Consider the following 22488-nt stretch of genomic DNA (forward strand, 5'->3'; position numbering starts at 1 on the left):
ACAGAATCTTATTCTTTTTTATGGCAGAATACTTCCCCATTATGTATATTTACCACACTTTCTTTATCCATTCATCTATTGATGGACACTTAGGTTGCTTCCAAATCTTGGCTATTGTGAATAGTGCTGCAATAAACATGGGAGTGCAGATCTCTTCCATATACTGATTTTATTTCCTTTGGGTATATACCTAGGAGTGGGATTGCTGGATCATATGGTACCTCTATTTTTAGTTTTTTGAGGAGCCTCCAAACTCTTCTCCATGGTGGTTGTACTAATTTACATTCCTACCAACAGCGTATGAAGGTTCTCTTTTCTCTACATCCTTGCCAGCATTTTTTATTGCCTATCTTTTGGATAAAAGATATTTGAACTGGGGTGAGATGTTATCTCGTTGTAGTTTTGACCTGATGATCAATGATGCTGAGCACCTTTCATATACCTGTTTGCCATTCGCATGTCTTCTTTTGAGAAATGTCTACTTAAATTTTTAGCCCATTAAAAAAATGAGATTACTGGATTGTATCCTATAGACTTGTTTGAGCTTCTTATATATTCTGGTTATTAATACCCTGGCAGATAGGTAGTTTGCAAATATTTTCTCCCATTCTGTGGGTTGTCTCTTCACTTTGTTGATTGTTTCCTTTGCTGTGCAGAAGCGTTTTAACTTGATGTGATCCCATTTTTCCATTTTTGCTTTGGTGACCTGTGCTTATAGGGTGCTACTCAAGAAATCTTTGTCCACCCCAATGTCCTAAGTTTCCCCAGTGTTTTCGTTTAGTAACTTCATAGTTTGAGGACTTAGATGTAAGTCTTTAATCCATTTTGATTAGCTTTTTGTATATGATGAGAGATAGAGGTCTACTTTCATTCTTCTGCATATGGATACCCAGTTTTCCCAGCATCATTTGTTGAAGAAACTGCCCTTTCTTCAATAAAAGGTGCTATGTTCTTAGCACCTTTGTCAAAAATGAGTGTATTGTAGATGTATGGGTTTATTTCTGGGTTATATCTTCTGTTCCACTGGTATATGTGTCTATTTTTATGCCAGTATCATGCTATTTTGGTTACTACAGCTCAGTAGTATAATTTAAAGTCAGGTAATATGATTCCTACAGTTTTGTTCTTTATGCTTAGGAGGGTTTTGGTTATTCTGGGTCTTTTGTGGTTCCATATAAATTTTACTGTTTTTTTTTCTATTTGTGTGAAGAATGTCATTGGCACTTTGATAGAGATTGCATTGAATCTGTAGACTGTTTGAGTAGTATTGACATTTTAACAAAATTGATTCTTTCAATCCACGAACATGAAATATCTTTTCATTTTTTGTGTCCTCTTCAATTTCTTGCATCAATGTTTTATAGTTTTCATTGTAGAGATCTTTTGCTCCTTTGGTTAAGTTAATTCCTAGGTATTTTACTTTATTTGTAGCTAGTGTAAGTGGGATTACTTTCTTGATTTCTTTTTCAGATTGTTTGTTGTTGGCATATAAAATGCTACTGATTTTGCATGTTGGTCCCACAATTTTACTGAATTTTTTGATCAGCTCTAACAGTTGTTTTGTGGAGTCTTTAGGTTTTTCCAAAATAGTATTCTCAAACAAGGATAATTTGACTTCTTCCTTTCCAATTTGAATGCACTTTATTTATTTATTTATTTTGTCTTGTCTTATTGCTCTAGCTAGGACTTCCAATAACACTGGTGAAAATGGGCATCTTTATCTTAATCAAAATCTTAGAGGTAAGGCTTTCAGTGTTCCCCCCTCATGATGCTAGCTGAGGATGTGTCATATATGGCTTTTATTATGTTGAGATATATTTCTTCTATATTCAGTTTTTTGACAGTTTTTTTTTTTATTATGAAAGGATGTTGAATTTTATCAAATGCTTTTTCAGTATCATTTGAGATGATCCTAAAGTTTTTGTCCTTCATTTTGTTGATATGATACATCACATTGCTTTGCATATGTTAAATTGTCTTTGCATCCCAGGAATCAATCCCACTTGGTCATGATGAATGATCTTTTTCACGTGTTGTGAATTCAGTTTGCTGATGTTTTGTTGAGAATTTTTTCATCAGTATATTGATATATACTGATGATATTGGCCTGTAGTTTTCTTTTTTAGATGTGTCTTTTTCTGGTTTTGGTATCAGGGTAATACTGGCCTCATAGAATGAGTTTGGAAGTATTCTCTCCTCCTATATTTTTCATAATAGTTTGAGTAGAATTTATGTTAGGTTTTATTTACAGGTTTGGTAAATTCAGCTGTGAAGCCATTGGGTCTGGGGTTTTTCTTTGCTGAAACTTCCAATACTATGTTGAATACCAGTGGTGACAATGGGCATCTTTGTTGTGTTCTGGATCTTAGAGGAAAGGCTTTTCAGTCTTTAGCTGTAGTAACATTTGCTTTCTATATCTGGGTGCTACAGTGTTAGGTACATATATATTTACAATTATTATATCCTCTTGCTGAAATGACCCCTTTATCATTATATGACCTTCTTTGTCTCTTCTCATAGTTTTTTTCTTGAAATTTATTTTGTCTGACATAACTACTCCTGCTTTTCTTTTGGTTTCCATTGGCATTGAGTAACTTTTCCATCCCTTTATTTACAGTCTATATGTGTCATTATAAGTGCAGTGTGTTTCTTTTAGGCAATAAATCACTGAGTCTTTTTAAAAAAAATCCATTCAGTAACTCTGTCTTTGATTGGAGAGTTTAGTCCATTTACATTCAATATTATTGAAAAGTAAGGGCTTACTTCTGTCATTTTGTTATTTATTTTCTGGTTGTTTTGTGGTCTTCTCTTCCTTCTTTTCTTCCTTCCTGTCTTCCTTTTAGTGAAGGGGATTTTCTCTGGTAGTATGACTTAGTTTCTTGTTTTTTATTTTTTGTGTGTCGTATGTTTTTTGATTTGAGGTTACCATGAGGGTTGCAAATACTATTTTATAACCCATTATTTTTAAGCTGATAACAACTTAACACTGCTTACATAAACAAACAAGCAAAAAGAAAATTGGTAAAACTATACTTTAACTTCATCCCCCCCACTTTTAAACTTTTGTTGTTTTTAGTTACATCTTATTGCATTGTCTATGTCTTGAAAAGTTTTTGTAGTTATTATTTTTTATTGGTTCATCTTTTAGTCTTTGTACTTAAGATAACAGTAGTTTACACACCACAGTTGCAGTATTATAATATTCTGTTTTTCTGTGTACTTACTATCACCAGTGAGTTTTATACCTTCAGATGATTTCCTGTTGCTCTTAATTTCCTTTCTTTTTTGATTGAAGTACCTCCTTTTGCATTTCTTGTAGGACTGGTGTTGATAAAATCCCTCAGCTTTTGTTTGTCTAGGAAAGTCTTTATTTCTCCTTCATGTTTGGTGGATATTTTTGCCAGATATACTATTCTAGGGTAAAAGTTTTCTTCTTTTAGAACTTTAAATATATCATGCCATTCTCTCCTGGCCTGTGAGATTTTCTCTAAAAGTGTGCCGCCAGGCATATTGGACTTCCATTGTATGTTATGTGCTTCGTTTCTCTTGGTGCTTTTAGAATTCTTTCTTTGGGAGTTTGATTATTAAATGCCTTGAGGTAGTCTTCTTTGGGTTAAATCTGCTTAGTGTATAACCTTTTTGTGCTTGGATATTGATATCTTTCTCTAGGTTTTGGAAGCTCTCCGTTATTAATAAACTTTGTACTCCTATCTTTTTTTCTACCTCTACTTGAAGGCCAATAACTCTTAGATTTGCCCCCTTTTATGCTATTTTCTAAATCTTGTAGGCGTGCTCCATTCTTTTTTATTCTTTATACTTTTGTCTCTTCTCACTATGTATTTTCAAATAGCCTGTCTTGAAGCTCACTTATTCTTTCTTCTGCTTGATCAATTCCACTATTAAGAGATTCTGATGCATTTTTCAATATCCCTATTGCATTTTGAAATCCAGAATTTCTGCTTGATTCTTTTTAAAAATGTCAATTTCTTTGTTAAATTTATCCGATGGAATTCTGCATTTCTTCTCTGTATGATCTTGAATTTCTTTCTTTGAATTTCCTCAAAACAGCTGTTTTGAATTCTGTGTCAGAAAGATCACATATCTCTGTTTCTCCAGGATTGGTCCCTGGTGCCTTGTTTAGATGTCATGTTTTCCTGGATGATCGTGATGCTTGAGGATGTTTGTTGGTGTCTATACATTGACAAGTTAGGTATTTATTGTAATTTTCAGTCTGGGCTTGTTTGTCCATCCTTCTTGGGAAGGCTTGTCAGGTATTTGAAAGGACTTGGGTTTTGATGTAAGCCATATGTGTATTAAGGGGCACCTCAAGGCTACGAACACTGTGGTTCTTGCAGACTTGTAGAGGCACTGCGTTTGTAGTCTTGGATAAGATCTGGAAGAATTCTCTGGATTACCAGGCAGAGACTCTTATTCTCTTCCCTTACTTTCTCCCAAACAAACAGAGTCTCTCTGTGCTGAGCTCCCTGGAGCTGGGGATGGGGTGAGAAAAACACCCCAAGGCCACCACCACTGGGACTGTGCTGGGTCAGACTTGAAGCCAGCACAGCACTGGGTCTTGCCCAAGGCCCACTAAAGCACTACCTGGCTGCTGCCTAGGTTTACTCCAGGCCCTAGGGCTCTACAGTCAGCAGGTGGTGAAGCCAGCCAGGTTTGTGTTCTTTCTTTCAGGGCAGCAAGTTCCCTCTGGTCAACAGTCAGGTCCAGAGATGCTTTCTAGGATCCAGAAACTGGAGTCAACAACGTTAGAAATCTACCTGCTATTCCATTCTACTGTGGATGAGATGGCACTCAAACCATGAGATGCAGTCTTTCCCACTCTTTCCTCCCTTTTCTACAGGTAGAGGAGCCTCACCCTGTAGCCACCACCACCGTAGGCCCACAGGGAGTACTGCCAAGCTACCAACAATGTTCACTTAAGCTCCCAAAGGCTCTTCAGTTAGCTTGTGGTGAATGCTGCCAGGCCTGGGACTTACTTTCAGGACAGTGGGCTTCCCTCTGGCCCAGCGCAGGTCCAGAAATCCTGTTCAAGAGCCAAGGCCTGGAATTGGGAACCTCTAAGAGCCCACTTGCTGCTCTACTTCCCTGTGGCTGATGTTGTAGCCAGAGTGCAAGACAAAGTCTCCTTTGCTTTCTCTCTACTTTTCTCAAGCAGAAGGAGTTTCTCATCATAGCCACCACAACTGGGAATGTTCTGAATCTCACCTGAAGCCAGCATGTCTCCGAGTCCCACCCAAGGCCCACGGTATACTACCTGGGAATCACATCTCATGGTTTGAGTGCCATCTCAGCCACAGCAGAATAGAATGCCAGGTAGATTTCTCCAGGCCCAAGGGCTCTTTAGACAGCAAGTGATGGATCTTTCTAGGACTGGGTCCTTCCCTTCAAGGCGGCAGGTTCCCTCTGGCCCTAGATGTGTCTAGAAATGTCATCTGGGAGCTAGGGCCTGGAATGGGGTCCTCATTACTCTGCCTGGTGCCCTATACTACTGTGGCTGAGCTGGTATCTATGATGCAAGACAAAGACCTCTTTGTCCCTCTCCTCTTCTCAAGCAGAAGGAAGGGGTCCATTTTAGAACCACAAGCTGTGCTGCCTGGGGTTGTGGGAGGAGTGGCACAAGCACTCCCTTAGCTGCCCCAGCTTGTGTCTCAGTAAATCGTATGGCCCTCCAAGTTCACTGTCTCCAAGCCCAGCTCAGTACCAGCACTTGCCTAAACTGCCTTTTAAGTTTATTTAGGGCCCCAGAGCACTTTAGCCCGTGGTGGTGAGGCTTGCCAAAACCCAAGTTCCAACTGTTGGAGTGGGCAATTCTCCTCTGGTTAGGGCTGGTGTAAATGCTCCCTCTGTGGGCGGGCATCAGCTGAATTTAGCCTGATTTTGCTTTCTACTGTGACAGGGCAGCACTTAGTTCAATGCCAAGTCTCACAATTGCTATGCCCTCCCTCTCCCAAGTGCACAGATTCTCCATGCCACACGGCTGCTGCCAGGGGGTGAGGGAGGGGTGACATTGGCAATTCAAGATTGTCTTTCCTACCCCATTCAGTGCCTTTTTCAGTGATATGAAGTTAAAATGAGGTGATGTGAGTGCTCACCTGATTTTTTTTGTTCTTATGAAGACTTTTTAAAAATGCAGATAGTTGTTAAATTTGGTGTTCTTGTGTAGAGGGATGATCAGTGGAGTCTTCTATTTGGTTATCTTGCTCCACCCCTCCTCTGCCTTATTATATTTTGATGTCTGTAGTGATATTCCCAGTCACACCCCTGATACTGGAAATCTCTGTCTTCTCGTTCTCTCTCTCTCTCTGTCTTTTTTGTCTTGCTAGAGGTTTGTTGATTTTTAAAAAAAATTCTTATTTTTTTATGTTTAATATTACTGTCTAGCTTATCCTGGTTGCAGGTTTGTTGATTTTATCAGTCTTTTCAGAGAACCAGTTCTTTGTTTCATTGATTTTTCTCTCTTGTTTTTCTATCTTCAATTTAATTTATTTCCGCTTTTAATCATCATTATTTCCATCCTTCTGCTTGCTTTGGGTTTCTTTTGCTCTTTTTTTTCTCCTCAGCACTTAAGGTAGAAGGTTAAATCATTGACTTGAGACTTTTCCTGTTTTCTAATGTATGTGTTTAATGTTACGAATTTTACTTTCAGCACTCATGCATTTCGATAGGCTGTATTTCTATTTTCACTCAGTGCAATGTATTTTGAAATTTTCTTTGTGGCTTCCTCTTTGATCCATGGATCATTTGGAAGTATGCTCATTAATTTCCAAGTGCTTGGAAGTTTTCCTGTTACTTTCTGTTAATTGCTTTCTAGTTTGATTCCATTGTAGTTCAAGAATGCACTCTATGTGATTTCGGTTCTTTTAAATTTGTTGAGATTTACTTTATTGCCCAGGATATGGTCTCTCTTGGTATATGTTCTGTAGATACTTGGAAAAGAATGTGCTCTACTGTTATTGGGTGAAAATATTCTGTAAATGTTAAAACGTTAAGATCCTGTTGTTGATAGGTATTGTTGATTTCTTAAACATCCTTGCTGATTTTCTGTCTAGTTTTGTTTTGTTTTTTTGTTTTGTTGGTTTTTGAGACGGAGTCTTGACGCTGCACTCTTGAGGCTAGAGTGCAGTGACGCAATCTTGGCTCACTGCAACCTCTGCCTCCTGGGTTAAAGCGATTTTCCTGCCTAAAGCGATTCTCCTGCCTCAGCCTTCTGAGAAGCTGGGATTACAGGCACGCACCACCATGCCCAACTAATTTTTGCATTTTTAGTGGAGACGGTTTCACCATGTTGGCCAAGCTGGTCTCGAACTCCTGACCTCAAGTGATAGGTGTGCGCCACCATGCCCGGACGATTTTTGTCTAGTTTTTGTACCAATTGTTGAGAGAAGGTTTTTGATATCTCCAATTATACTTGTGGATTTGCCCATTTCTCCTTTCAGTTCTGTTTTTGCCTCACATATTTTGCAGCTTTGTTTGGTACATACACATTTAGGACTGCTGTGTCTTCTTAGTGAACTGTTCCTTTATCATTATACTGTGTCCCTATATATCTATAGTAATTTTCTTTGCTGTGAAGTCTACTGAGTCTAATGTTAACACAGTTACTCCTGCTTTCTTTTGATTAATGTTTGTATAGTGTATCTTTTTCCATCTTTTAACTTTTAACTTGTCTACATCATTATGTTTGAAATGTGTTTCTTGTGGAGAGTATGGTTGGGTCATGCTTTTTAATCCACTCTGCCAGTATCTTTTTTTTTTTCTTAGTATATTTTAGACTATTTACATTTAATATCATTATTGATATGTTAGGATTTAAGTGTGCCATTTTTTGTTTGTTTTCTGTTTATTCTCTTTGGTTTTTATTTCTCTGTGTTCTTTTTTTGTTGTTGTTGCTGTTGTTGTTGCTGTTGCTTTTTTTAAATGGAGTCTCGCTTTGTCACCCAGGCTGGAGTGTGGTGGCGTGATCTCAGCTCACTGTAATATCTGCCTCCCGGGTTCAGGTGATTCTCCTGCCTCAGCCTCCCCAGTAGCTGGAATTTCAGGTGCCCACCACCATGCCTGGCTAATTTTTGTATTTTTAGTAGAAATGGGGTTTCACCATGTTGGCCAGATTGGTGTCAAACTCGTGACCTCAAGTGATCTGCCTGCCTCAGCCTCCAAAGGTGCTGGGATTGCAGGTGTGAGCCACTGCACCTGGACTTTCCTTTGCATTCTTATGGATTACTTAGCGTGGTTTAGAATTACATTTTTATTTGTCTATAATGTTTTTTTAGTATATCTCTTTGAATAGCTTTTTCAGTGGTTGCTGTAGGTGGCACTGTGTGTGTGTGTGTGTGTGTGGATGTGTGTGTGTCTATTTGTGGATGTGTGTGTGGATGTGTGTGTGTATGGATGTGCATGTGGATGTGTGTGTGTGGATGTGTGTGTGTGTGTATGTGTGTGTGTGTTTATGTATGTGGGTGGGTATGTGTGTGGGTGTGTGTTTATGTGTGTGTATGTATGTGTTTGTGTGTGTGTATGTGTGTGGATGTGTGTGTGTATAATTTATCCCATTTATTGGTGTCATCAGTGTACAGTTTGAGTGAAGAATAAAAACCATACCTTCCGTTATATCCCTTTACTCGTCCCCATTTAAAATACAGTTATCTTAAATGTTTTCTCTAGATCCATTTAGAACCAAGATGAAACAATGTTATAATTTTTGCTTCACCATCAAAGAAACATTAAAAACCTGAAGTGGTGAAGAAAAGTCTATTTTATTTATCTTATTTTTTGCTTACCATGTTCTTTCTTTCTTCCTGATGTCCCAAGATTCCTTCTTTTAAACCTTCTCTTTGACATTCTTTCTGTTTACACAACGTCCTTTATACATTATTTTTGGGCAGGTCCGTTGCTGATGGGCTCTCTTAGTGTTACCTCATTTGAGAATGTCTGAATTTTGCCTTCATTCCTCAAGGATATTTTCACTGGATACAGGATTCTGAATTGACATTTACTTTGGCAATTGGAAAATACTGTGCTAATTCTCTCTGGTTTCCATGGTTTCTGGATGAGAAATCCAGGGTCAATATAAATGTTTTCCCCCTATAGGTAAGGTATCCTTTTTCTTTGGCTGTTTTCAAGATTTTCTCTGTCTTTAGTTTTCAGAAGTTTAATTATGATGTATCTTGGCATATGTTTCTTTGGGTTTATCATTTTTGGAGTTCACAGAACTTCTTCAATCTGTATGTTTATGTCTGTTTCCAAACATGGGAAGTTTTCACCTATTATTTCTTTGAATACTTTTTCAGTCCCACTCTCTTTCTCCTCTCTTTCTAGGACTTTAATGACATAAATGTTAGGTCCTTTGTTATATTGCCATAGGCCCTTGAGGCTCTGTTCTTTTTATTCCAGTCTGTCTGCTTTTTGTTGTTCATATGGGTTATTACCATTGCTCTCTCTTCTAGTTCCTTTATTCTTTCTTCCACCCCTTTTATTCTGCTGTTGAGTTCATCCATTACATTGTTTAGTGCATTTCTCACAGTTTTCAGTTGTAAAATTTTTATTTGTTCCATATATGTTATATTTATTTACTAAGACATTTAATTTTATTCCTGAGACTTGATCTTTTCATTCGTTTCAAGCAGGTTCATAATTGCTCACTGAGCATTTTCATTTTTGTTGCTTTAAAATTTTTGTCAGACACATGGACATAGTGAGGGTAACAACACACACTGGGGCCTGTTGGGGGAGTGGGGGAAGGGACGCATCAGAATAAATAGTTGATGCACGCGGGGCTTAATACCTCGGTGATGGGTTGACAGGTGCAGCAAACCACCATGGCGCACATTTACCTATCTAACAAACCCGTACAACCTGCACATGTACCCCAGAACTTAAAATAAAATTTAAAAAACATGAAAGCACCCCCCAAAATATACATAAAATTGTCTTCAGATAATCCTAATATCTCTAGCATCTTGGTGTTAGCATCTGTTGATTGTTATTTTAAAATTATTTTGACATCTTCCTAGTTCTTAGCATGATGAGTGGTTTTTTTTAGTTCTTTTCTTGCTTTGACCATTTATTATTATTATTATTATTATACTTTAAGTTCTGGGATACATGTGGAGAACGTGCAGGTTTGTTACATAGGCATACATGTGCCATGGTGGTTTTCTGCACCCATCAACCCATCATCTATATTAGGTGTTTCTCCTAATGCTACCCCTCCCCTAGCCTCCCACCCCGCAACAGGCCCTGATGTGTGATGTTCCCCTCCCTGTGTCCATGTGTTCTTATTGTTCAGCTCCCACTTATGAGTGAGAACATGCCGTGTTTGGTTTTCTGTTCCTGTGTTAGTTTGCTGAGAATGATGGTTTCCAGCTTCATCCATGTCCCTGCAGAGGACATGAACTATAATGAGTGATTTTTAAGTGAAATCTGGACATGTTCATATTTTGCTAGGCAACTTTGGAATATTATCTAAATCAGTTAGCCGGGTCTCACACAACTCTGGCAGGGTAAGGAGGTACCATCTTGTTTCTTCCAGGTGCAGGTAGAAGTCCAGGTTCTCCGCTGCTCCTTTGTTGACACCCAAGGATGCAGACTTCTCCTTACTGCTGGACAAAAGTGGGAGTTCTGAGTCCCCATATGATCATAACTGACACTCTGTTGGGGGTACCCTCATTACTGTTGGACAATAATGAAAGTCCCGACTCTCCAGGGCTCCTCCTCTGATACCGCCCTTGCGGGGAGAGGGAGAGGCATTTTGTTGCTCTGGGTGGAGATGGCAGTCTAAACCCACCATGTGCTTTCCACTGAACTTGTGAGGGTTGGAAAGGACTGACTACCAGCCAGCAAGGATAAAAGTCCTAGCTCCCTACTTGGCCTGTCTGATACCACCACACCAGGGGTGCTGGAGCAACGCATCACAGCCTTATGAGGGTGGAAATCTGGGATTCCCACGTGACATCTGATGGCATGAGCGGGAGCTGGGCCACAGTTTGTCTAGGGTGTTTGGCTGAAGTAGAGAAGTTACTGTCTGAAAGTTTGCTAGCTTCCCCTTTCTTGGCCCTTTAGCTAGAGAGAACAAACTTTTGTTAGGGCTTTAAATCTGCACTTGTTGGTATTTATGGGTTGCCAGCTTCTTTAGCTCCAAGCTTGGGTTATATGGAGCAAAAAGAAATTCAGGGAATTCGGCACTGCATCATTTCTCAGGGCCTGAAGTCTAGGCAGTCTGGTTTCTCTCCACCTCTCAGATTCTTCTGTTTATTCTGTATATAAGGTGCAGTGTTTTTAATTGTCCTTGTTGAGAATAGGGAAAAAGTTGGATATTCCATCTTCCCATAAACAAAGTAGATTTTTGTTAAACTTCAAGGATGTTTTCTTTTATTATAATTGAGTTTATTTTTTGATAAGAAAGATAATACATTGAAGAAATTTTCTAACATTTCTGTCGTCTTAAAAAAATTGTCTTGAAGATCATCTACATTTTCCTTAATAACCCCGATTCTCCTCATGGAAGCTGATTATTGTCTTTTGTGCCAATACATTAATCACATCGGTGGTCACAGGACCGTGACAGATACTCCTGCTGTAATAAATGCCTCAGTCTGCTCCGGCCTTTTAGTTCTTTCATTATTTTTCTTCTCCATTTCTTTAATAATAACTGGAAATATTTATTGAGCAATTACCATGGGCCACACACTGTACTAAACTTATCTTTTCTTATATCTCATTTGATCTTAATATGTTGGTACCATGATCATCCCGATTTTATAGTTAAGTAGAGGTTTAGAGAGGCTGCACATACTTACCCTGGTTGGTGATTAATTAGAAGCAGAGCCAGGACTCCAATCTTGCATTGCGTGACTGCAGTCAAAGCTCTTCACCATGCAATTAGGCATGTTAGATTGTATGTGGAGTAAGAGTCAATAGGATTGAGAACCCTAAAAACTCAAGCTTTAGTGCGTTTCCTTTGTGATTTTTCTTACGGCTTCAGCGATTTCTCTTCCAAATTTGAGACTGTGTTCTGTATAACTGACTTTGCTGGAAATGTGACTTCCTCCTGTTATCATGATGTAAAGTCATACGTAGGATTTGTACCAGCTTCGCTGGCAGAGAAAAGTGATATATGCCATAAGATCTGTTCCCCAAACTCACAAGAACCCTTGGTTCATCCCAGAGGGTCTATTCTGCTGTCTGTGGGCTGAAGTTCCCTCAAGTTTTCTAAATGCCTCAGAATTGGTTATAAGGAAGAATTTTAACCACAAACACATTTAATCTTCTTAAATTTTGCATTCACAAGAGGAGAGGATCATGCCTTTGAAGATATAATCTATGTGAAACAAATATGGGAAAAGATTTGTTTTGGACAGGAAACAAACATGTCTACATCTAGACTCCAGGTTCCCCAGTGGTCTTTCTGCTTTCCACTCCCAAATCCCCAGTGCTATGTAGGGGTTCTCTGTCTATGCTGGGTGGCTTTCTTTAGAAAAGAGAGGAGTTAGGATGAAGAAGGACCCCTTGCCATCACCATAAGTATGTCCCAGACTCCTTTTACCTTTTCCCCAGCCTCCACATGCCCCCTAGATAGAACTTGGTTTGGGAATTTGATATTTGAGTCGCATGTGTTGAACACATGTTCAGCGCAAAATCTGCAATCATAAAAGTCCAACTTTCTGCTCAGTAGGAAGTGGAGAAATTTGGAAAAATTTAGTTCACTGGGCTAAGATTTCCCTGCCAAATAGTTAGATTGTTCGCTTTGTGAGCTAAGGGAATGACTGAGGAACAAAATCTTTAATATTTGTATTCAGGCTGACTGATTCCGAGAGACAACACAGGGTAGAAACAATATGTCCACGAAAGGAAGGTATTAATTTTGCCATCCACTTGCGTATTATTTCATGGGCTCATCAATATCAAGAAGGATAGGGTTATAAGAGCAGCTTGCAGTCTTAGCTGTAAGCAAGGCCTGTGTCATGGTGGGGCAGGAAGCCAATAAGTAGAAGTCAGTGTACACTTGGTCCATTTGGTATTTCATCATCACTCGACTGCACTAATGCTTGAAGAATGTGCTTCACATAGTTTGCTGTTCACATCATCTTATTTTCTCAAAACACATCTATTTCTTGGAGAACTCATGATTTTAAGTGTCTTCTTTTGAAAATCTTGAGCTGCTTATGAAACACAAATCATTCTGCAGAAGATTCAGACTAAGGGACGATTCTTGCTACTCTATAGGTAACATTTTTTTTCCCCCTCTGGATTCTTTCAAGATTTTTCTTTACCTTTGATTTTCACAATTTGAATATCATATATGTATGTGAAGTTGTGGGTTTTTTTTTTTTTTTTTTGCATTTATCCTGCTTGATGTTCTCCGAGCTTGTTAGATCTGCGGTTTGGTGTCTAACATTAATTTGCAGAAAATGGGGAAATATCAGTCATTACTACTTCAAAACCTTTTTCTGTTTCTTTCTCTTTATTTCCTTGTGGTGTCCCCATTATGCCTAATACAATTTTGTAGTTGCCCCATAGTTATAGGATACTCTGTTCTTTCTTCCTTAGTCTTTTTTTTTTCTTTCAGTTTCGGAAGTTTCTATTGAGATATTCTCAAACTCTGCATCTTTTTCCTTATCTATGTCCAGCCTACTACTCAATGGCTTTCTTGATTTCTGTTAAAGTGCTTTTTATCTCTATCATTTACTTTTCATTCTTTCTCGGAACTTCAGTCTCTCTGCCTATAGTTCCCATCTATTCTTGCACACTCTCTACTGTATCCACTAGAGCCCTTAGCATATGAGTCAGAGTTTTTAAAAATTTCTACTCTGAAAATTCCAACATCCCTGACATATTTGAGTCTCATCTTGCTTGCTCTGTCACTTCCTACTGTGTGTTTTTTGTCTTCTAGTATGCCTTGTAATTTTTTTCTTGATATCTGTTCATGATGCAGTGCATGAAAGGAACTGCTGCATACAGGTCTTTAGTAACATGGGGGAAAAGGAGGCTTTTTATGTTCCTATGATTAAGTGTCAGTCTTATAGAGAGTCTGTACCTCTGGACTCTGAACTTTACACATGCTTCTCAATCTTCTTCCCACTCTTCAGCAGGACAGGATGGCCAGTGTGTGCTGTAGTTAGGTGTTTCCCCTCCTCCAGGTTGGTTAGACTCTGGTAAAGCCCCAATAGTTTAGGATCTGATAAAAAGTTTCTCTTGGCTGGGCGCGGTGGCTCATGCCTGTAATCCCAGCACTTTGGGAGGCTGAAGTGGGCGGATCACGAGGTCAGGAGATCAAGACCATCCTGGCTAACATGGTGAAACCCCGTCTCTACTAAAATACAAAAAAATTAGCCGGGCGTGGTGGCGAGCGCCTGTAGTCCCAGCTACTCGGGAGGCTGAGGCAGGAGAATGGCGTGAACCCAGGAGGCAGAGCTTGCAGTGAGCCGAGATTGTGCCACTGCACTCCAGCCTGGGCGACAGAGTGAGACTCCGTCTCAAAACACACACACACACACACACACACACACACACACACACACACACACACACAAATTAGCCGGGTGTGGTTGTGGGCACCTGTAGTCCCAGCTACTTGGGCGGCTGAGGCAGGAGAATGGCGTGAACCCGGGAGGCGGAGCTTGCAGTGAGCAGAGATCACGGTACTGCACTCCAGCCTGGGTGACACAGTGAGAGTCCGTCTCAAAAAAAAGAAGTTTCACTTGAGGACAGGCCTTGTTAAGACAAACAGGATGGTCTGGCATATTTCAGAATGCTCCATTTCCCCTCCTGGGGAGATGAGGCGATTTTCCTCGATATTCACTGTGAGAGCCTGCTTGAGCTCCTGGAATTAAAACTCGCCAAAGTATGAGTGTCTCCCATCACTGGGTAGTCTGGAGTTTCAGCTCTCAGAGTTGTACACATTGAACCTTCCAAAATGTGTCAATTACTGTTTAGGTTTTTATATCCTGGCACTGGTTTTGGTAGAGGCTTTTTCTCCTGGGTTTCTGCTTCAGTAAATGGTGATTTCTCTGTATTTGCCTCTCTCTCCAGTTTGGGGACAATGGTTTGCTCTGTGACTTCACTTCTCTGAGGGATCTAAGAAGAGTTATGGGTTTTTCAGTTTGTTCCGCTTTTTAGTTCTTCTTAGGGTGGAGTTGTACCTGCCAAGCTCCTTATATACCAGACCAGAAAGCAGAAGTCACTACTATCTGAGTTTAAGGATTTTTATCACCCCAAAATGAAACCCTTTGTTTTGTTTTTTTTTAGCGTTTTTTTTCTCTCTGCTTTTCAGTTTTGGAAGTTTCTACTGACATATCTTCAGGCTCAGAGATTCTTTCCTCAGCCATGTCCAGTCTACTAACGAGGCCATCAAAGGCATATTTAATTTCTATTACAGTGTTTTTGATCTCTATTATTCCTTTTCTTTTTTCTTAGAATTTCTGCCTCTATGCTTTCATTGCCCATTTGTTCTACTTTTTCCATTAGAGCTCTTAGCATATGAATAATAACTGTTTTAAATTCCTGCTGTAAAAATTCCAGCATGCCTGCCATATCTGAGTCTGGATCTGATGCTTGCTCTGTCTCTTCACACTGCATTTTTTTTGTTTTGTTTTGCCTTTCAGTATGCCTTCTAATTTTTAAAGCTGGATATGATGTACTGGATGAAGGGAAATCCAGTAAATAGGCCTTCAATCATTAGTGGTAAGGTCTGAGGGAGAGAAAATATTCTACAGTCCTGTGATTAAGCCTCAGTCTTTGTAATAGGCCTGTGTCCCTGGGCCGTGAATTTCACAAGCGGCTCTGTTTTTTCCTGCCTTACATGGGACAAGATGGCTGGAGGAGACTGGTATTGGGTACTTCCCTTCTCCCATGGGGAAAGCTAGAGAGAGCTGGAGTTGAGTATTTCCTTTCCCATAGGTTGATTAGACTCTGATAAAATCCCAATAGGTTAGGATCTAGGAAAACAGCTTCTCTCAAGGGCAGCATTTGGTTTTGAATACAATTTGGGTTTGAATACAGTTTTATTTAGCTGTTGATCATCTCCAAATACACAAACACGCAATCCCCACTCAAAAACTCATTCCTTCGCCATCTAGTCAAAGAACTTAGTTAAAAAATTAGACAGTTAAATGCAATTTCAGTACATTACAATATATTTTAGAATAATATATTCAGACATTAGTACTAACAAAATAGTGTACTCTAATAGTTTTTTTCTTTTGCCAGTGGCAGAGAGCTTCTCATTCTAAAGAGCCGTTTCTAAGCCTGGTTCATCAAGCTTTGCAAGTCTCTTTATTTTTCCTAAGGACATCTTTTACCCGCCTGTAAAAAATTAAAGTTTTTTCTTCTTCCTTCTTCCTCCCTCCTCTCCTCTCCTCCCTTCCCCTCCCCCCTTCCCTCCCCTTCCCCTCTTCCCCTCCCTTCCCCTCCCCTTCCTCCCCCTTCCCCTCCTTACCTCCTCCCCCTCCTCCTCCCTCCTCTCTCCTCTCCTCTCCCCTCCTCTCCCCTCCTCCCTCTCCTCTCTCCCTCTCCCCTCCTCCCCTCTCCTCTCCCTCCTCCTTCCCTTCCCCCTCCCCCTCCCCCTCCCCAGCCTATAAAAAATTAGAGAAAGTTTGGCTTCCTTTCTTCTTCTCGCCTCCCCCTCCCACCCGGCCTCCTCCTCCCTGTCCTTCTTCCTCCCTTCTTCTCCTCCGCTCTCTCCCTGTCCTTTTTCCCCTCCCCTTTCCTTCTCTCCCGGGCTCTCCTCCCTGTCCCCCTTCCTCCCTCCTTCCTTCTCCCCCTCCCCCTGCTACTCCTCCTCCTTCTCCTCCACCTCCACCTCCTTCTCTGAAGGCAGATATTCTTTCTCAGAACATGGCCCAAGATAATGCTCCTTTACTTTTGTGATAGTTTTTTTTTTAATTTTTAATTTTTTTATTTTTTGAGATGGAGTCTTGCTCTGTCACCCAGGCTGGAGTGCAGTGGTGCGATCTCGGCTCACTGCAAGCTCCGCCTCCCGGGTTCACGCCATTCTCCTGCCTCAGCCTCCCGCGTAGCTGGGACTACAGGCGCCGGCCAACTCGCCTGGCTAATTTTTTGTATTTTTAGTAGAGATGGGGTTTCACCATGTTAGCCAAGATGGTCTGGATCTCCTGACCTCATGATCCGCCCACCTCGGCCTCCCAAAGTGCTGGGATTACAGGCGTGAGCCACCGCGCCCAGCCACTTTTGTGATAGTTTTAAATATATGTTCTCTCTTCTCTGATTTTCTCCCAATGATTAAATATCACCATATGTGCCAGTTCTCTGATGGAAGATTTCTTTCCTCTTTCCTTTCTGCCTCTATGTCAGCACCATCCTCCGGCCAGAGGAGCAAGAATAAAAGTCCATGGGTGTCTCCCAGGAGGCGGCCGATCTGAGCATCTGGAATCAATTACTCTGGGCTGGTGTGGGCGCTCATCCTGGGAGTCAATGGCCAGTGCTGGGCAGGTGGAGGAATGGAGTACAGGGTCCTTCTCGACAGATGAAAGTAACAATGTCTAAGTCACTTTTCTTCAACAATTAAAAGCTACTATTTGTTGGGTGAGGTGGTGCATGCTTGTAGTCCCGGCTACTGGGGAGACCAAGTTCCTGGAGAGATTGCTTGAGGCCGGGAGTTCAAGACCAGCCTGGGCAACGTGGTAAGACCCCCAACTCCACCTCTAAAATAATGATTATTAACTATTAACTTACCTCTTTAAAATGCTGTAGAAGTAACCTTTTTTTTTTTTTTTTTTCTTTTTTTGAGACAGAGTCTCACTCTGTCGCCCAGGCTGGAGTGGAGTGCAGTGGTGCGATCTTGGCTTAATGCAACCTCTGCCTCTGGGATTCAAGCGATTCTCCTACTCTAGCCTCCCTAGTAGCTGGGATTACAGGCATGAGCCACCATGCCCGGCTAATTTTGTATTTTTAGTAGGGACAAGGTTTCACCCTGTTGGCCAGGCTCATCTCGAACTTCTAACCTCAAGCGATCCACCCACCTTGGCCTCCCAAAGTGCTGGTATTACAGGCGTGAGTCACCGTGCCTGGTCTCTACATATAACTTCTAAGAAACATAAATGTTTTCATAAATATATTATTATTGTATAAATTTGTATTGAATAGGTTGTTGTATATCGTATAGACTGTATTAGTACAGATGTGTGTGTGTGTATGGATCTATATATGTCTCTCCACAAAATCTCCCACTGTGTGCCTTTGTGGCAAATTCATGTTATGCTAGGGTTCCAGGTGCTAATCTTGAACCTCAACCATCAGCTGCAGCTGGTGGTCCATTCAAGGCAAAGTGTTTACTAGTCTCAGTTACAGCCTGTTGATTATTCCACTGTCCTTGACAATGAAAGCCATCTGGTGATCCTCACTGTCTTCGTTGAGATTTCCCCCAGAGTAGGTCCTGCATAAGGAGTTTGGGTGCAAGGAGTTTGAGAAGTGATGTCATAAAGCACCACAAGAGAGTAAACAAGTGAGACCAACCGGAGAGAAAAGTCAATAAAGGGTACATTCGCGAGCAAGTTTCACTGACAGCAGCTGGGGCTGAGTCCTGCTCTGGGGGCCCTAGAGAGACCTGTAGGATGAACCTCAGGTTTACCTACTGAGGGCCAACAGCAGAAGTGTGTATCCGTAGACTCCTGTCCCCCACTGGTCATGTCACTCCTGAGGGATCAACTCCTGGTTTTTGGCTGGTGATCAGGGAATGATAGAAGGGTGCAGGGGGCTCCTACCCTGAACTGCCTGCAGCAATCGCCTGGGTGTGGACCAGGGGGTATGGAAAGTGCAGCGAGGCACCTCTAGCAGGTTGAAGAATAATGACAGAAGAACACAGTCCCCAAACTCAGTTTGAGTTTGTAGTTCTCTGTACAAGCTGTGTGGTATGTGCCTGGTGTTCTGGCAATTCATCATCTGTAGTAAGAAGTGAGCAATCTACACAGAGAAGACAACTCAGGAATGGAAACAATAACATCTACAGGAATGTGCGTCTAAAGTGTGGCTTTCCTAATGAGACAGACATTTCATCCAGCGTTTGTACCTGCTCTGAGACTTTTCCTCCCTGTCTGCTGGAACTACATCCCCTCATTGCTCAGAGGCAGTGAAGCCCCAGTCTAAGTTCAACTCTCCTTAAACAATTTCTTTTAAAAAAATGTGCAATAATTAGGTATTCTTTCCTAGATTAAGGCGGAGCTTTGAAAAGATGGCACCTGGAAAAAGCGGCGAGAGAAAAGTTTTTTAAAAAAGAAAACGTGAGCTGTGGATTTTATGATACTTTTAGTCTCAATCACGTCCATATGAAGAATTACCTTCCATGAGATAAAATGCTTATAATAACCATAAGGATAAGCAAGCCTCACTGTATAGATGTGCTGATATTTGTATATGTGTATCTGTGTACACAGCGTCAACAAGATAAAACCATTTTGAGATTTTACGTGTGTACCCACATATGTGTAGAGACTGTTTTTAAAAATATTAGGATTGATTTTACCCAATTGACATAAATATTTGTGTGGGGTTTTTCTCTTTATTCAGCAATGATTGAGTTGGTTGGAGATGCTGAGACATTAAACACACACACACACACACACACATTAGTTAAATTTGCTGCCCAAACTGATTCCTTTTGAGTTTAAATATTTTGTATTTCTAGCAGAGCCACCACTTGTCAGAGCCCATCATGGGCAGGGGGCCAGTTTGCTTTTTGGTCATTGGGTCTGAGTCACAGGGGAGGGAATGCATATGCTTCTGGTGTTGTAAGCCAGGGTGGCCTGTCCTGCTGACTCTCCAGGTTTACAGAAAGGCATCATTGAAAGCACCTGAGGGTGGCATGCAGGGCACTTTGAGAGCCAGGTGTCAGCATCTCTTCTCAACTCCAAGTTGAGTGACAAAAGCAAGCTGACCCCTTTTGCTAAGACTGCACAGATTCCTAGAATATAATCATTGATGCTATAACCCCTGACATGGCACCTGTACCTCAGGCATGTCTGGGCTGGTGCCCTGACTGGACAGTATGTTGGCAGGTAGTGCCAGGATTCCTAACAGATATGCCCTCCTAGGTGAGGTCTGCCTCAGGGCAGACAGTCTTAGCAGCAGCTACATTAGCATCCTGGCAGCTGGACATGGTGTGGGATCCATTTGCAGATCTTGTCTCTTCCCAGTCCTTTTAAGATGCTTTTAAGACCCAACATATGAGGATACGGAGCAAACTGGAAACAGATTGAGAGTCCCCAGGGCCTTGTAAGCAGTTTGTCTCTACGGGACAGGCCTAGTCTCCTGAGCTGCAAAAACCTCTCCTCTCGGGCCACAAAAGGGCTCAGCCCTGGGAGCCCTGCTTGCCAGCCCTCTGTGAGTATGGCACAGTGTGATGACTCTTAATTACAGAGGGTAAATTGCCTTATTTTATCCACAGGCTTATGAGACCGAAAAACATTCTGGCCTTTGCATTCTTGAGGAAAACAGGAAGAGAGAAAAATCAACAGAGATTAAATTTCGATAGTCTTGAGGCTTAAGAATTCAAAGGGAAAATAATCTTTTCAGCACTCTCTATGCATCTTAGATTTTAAAGAGACCTACATTTTATAACCAGGGTCTTGTTTTGCAGGAACCTATGGGACTCCCTTAAAACAGACTGGGTATAGCTCCTTGTAATAGCTGGATCCATGTTTTAGTTAGCCATGGCAATGAAACAACAGAAAGAATGATATTGCGTAATTTAAAACGAATCAGCCAGAAAGCCACTCCTAACCATTGCCTTTCACTCTCCACCCATGATCAAATTTCAATAGGGCTTTAAATATGGAGAAACTCATGAGTATGATAATCATTTGAAATTAGACAAAAAAGCAAGAAACTGGCTAGTTTACCATCTGAAATTGTTCTGCACACGTTATCCAGTGTACCTGGTTGTTCCTTAGCATCAAGTTCCACCTTTTTGCTATGGTTTGTCTCTCAAGAGGCAGGACTAGGTATCACAACCGGAGAGAAAAATGGGAGAAGGCAGGAAAGATGGGGAATAAAGTAGAGAAGCTTTCAAGCCAACTATTTTATCATTTCCAGAAAGACAGGACAGAAAACAATCTGATGGCGTGGGTTTGCTCTATGAGCCAAAAAGTCAAGTTAAAATATTTGGCCCAAAGAATGTTCAGTGAGTTTGTGTCTTTTCCTCTGGGTGGGGGTCTTTGGAATGATGGTACAAATAGATCCTGGTCCTAAAGGGGTCAAACTCAGGTTAGAAGGCCAAAGAGAGGGGAGCGCTCCTGTGTAGCTTAACACTCCAGTGTCTCTGCAGAACTAGGGTGTGGGAACAATTACTCCAGGCCTGTGCTAGATGACAGTCAGTGCCACGCCATTCCTTGAACAGTAAGACAGAGAGAGAGGACACCATCTACTGGAAATGGTCTCTAAATCCCACAAGGGGAGCTGAAGGCCTTTAGGCAAAAATGACACTCTCATCTCTAAGTATTTAGAGGGGACATATTCTGAAAAACAAAAATCCACAGGCAAGGGCTGGCTGCCAGTTGGAATGACTTAATCACAAGTAACAGGTTTCGCTTTTGCTCTGAAGTCCCCACAAAAGTACCTACTTTCCAGAAAGCCACTTGCCACCATCACTTCCTCTTAATAATACTCCTAGAAGCAGCTGGTTTTTAGCTGACCTCGAAACCCTAGATGTGTGTTTCTAAAAGTCACAGAGGACACCTGTGACAGGCCATTTTTCCCATGTGGAGTCTATCTATGTCACTGCCAGTGTTCAAATGGGCAGAACTCTTAAGCCAGGCATCAGCCTGTCCAGTGTGCTGCCCAGCAAACCAGGGCAGACGTGTGGATTCTTTTTACTGATTAGAAGACTGCCTCAGGTTGAAGATTGCTGGCTCCTTTCAAGTCTTTATTGGACACTTATTTACATTTTTTAACAGTTAATTATAATCTAAATTAAGGCAAGTTTTTTAAAAGAGCAAATTTGATAAATGCTACCGATATGTATATTTCCACTACAGGAGGCTGATATGTCTGATTATACACAGAAGGAAAAAGGTTTTTTGGTGTTTTGTTTTTTTTTTTTTGAAAACATTAAACTTGTTTATTTTGGAAAATGCAGTGTGCACAAAAAGGTGTGTTAAGGAAGGAAAGATGTATTTCAATACTCCTGCTAATACAAAACATTCTGAGAGGGGCTTGGGCAACTTCAACGGAAGCAAAACTCAACAATGAAGAATACTATAGTACAAAATTATGGCCAAAAATACTGTATTTTTAACCAGCAAGATCATTGGGGCATTATTATACAACATTAGGTGTTTTTTGCAAAACTAGTTCCCATCCCCAAACAATAGACAATACATGCATTTGAATGACATTTTAGGAACAGTAAATATTCTTTTAAATACTGCAAGTTAAAATGGTTTTCTGACAAAACTCCCTAAATACATAGGTCTAGTAAGGGTTTCCAACAGGATGATGGGTGAGGAATCCAGCAAGGAGTTG

Source organism: Rhinopithecus bieti, unplaced genomic scaffold (genome assembly GCF_001698545.2).
Source record: "Rhinopithecus bieti isolate Rb0 unplaced genomic scaffold, ASM169854v2 scaffold_19708, whole genome shotgun sequence".
Classification (NCBI taxonomy): Eukaryota; Metazoa; Chordata; class Mammalia; order Primates; family Cercopithecidae; genus Rhinopithecus; species Rhinopithecus bieti.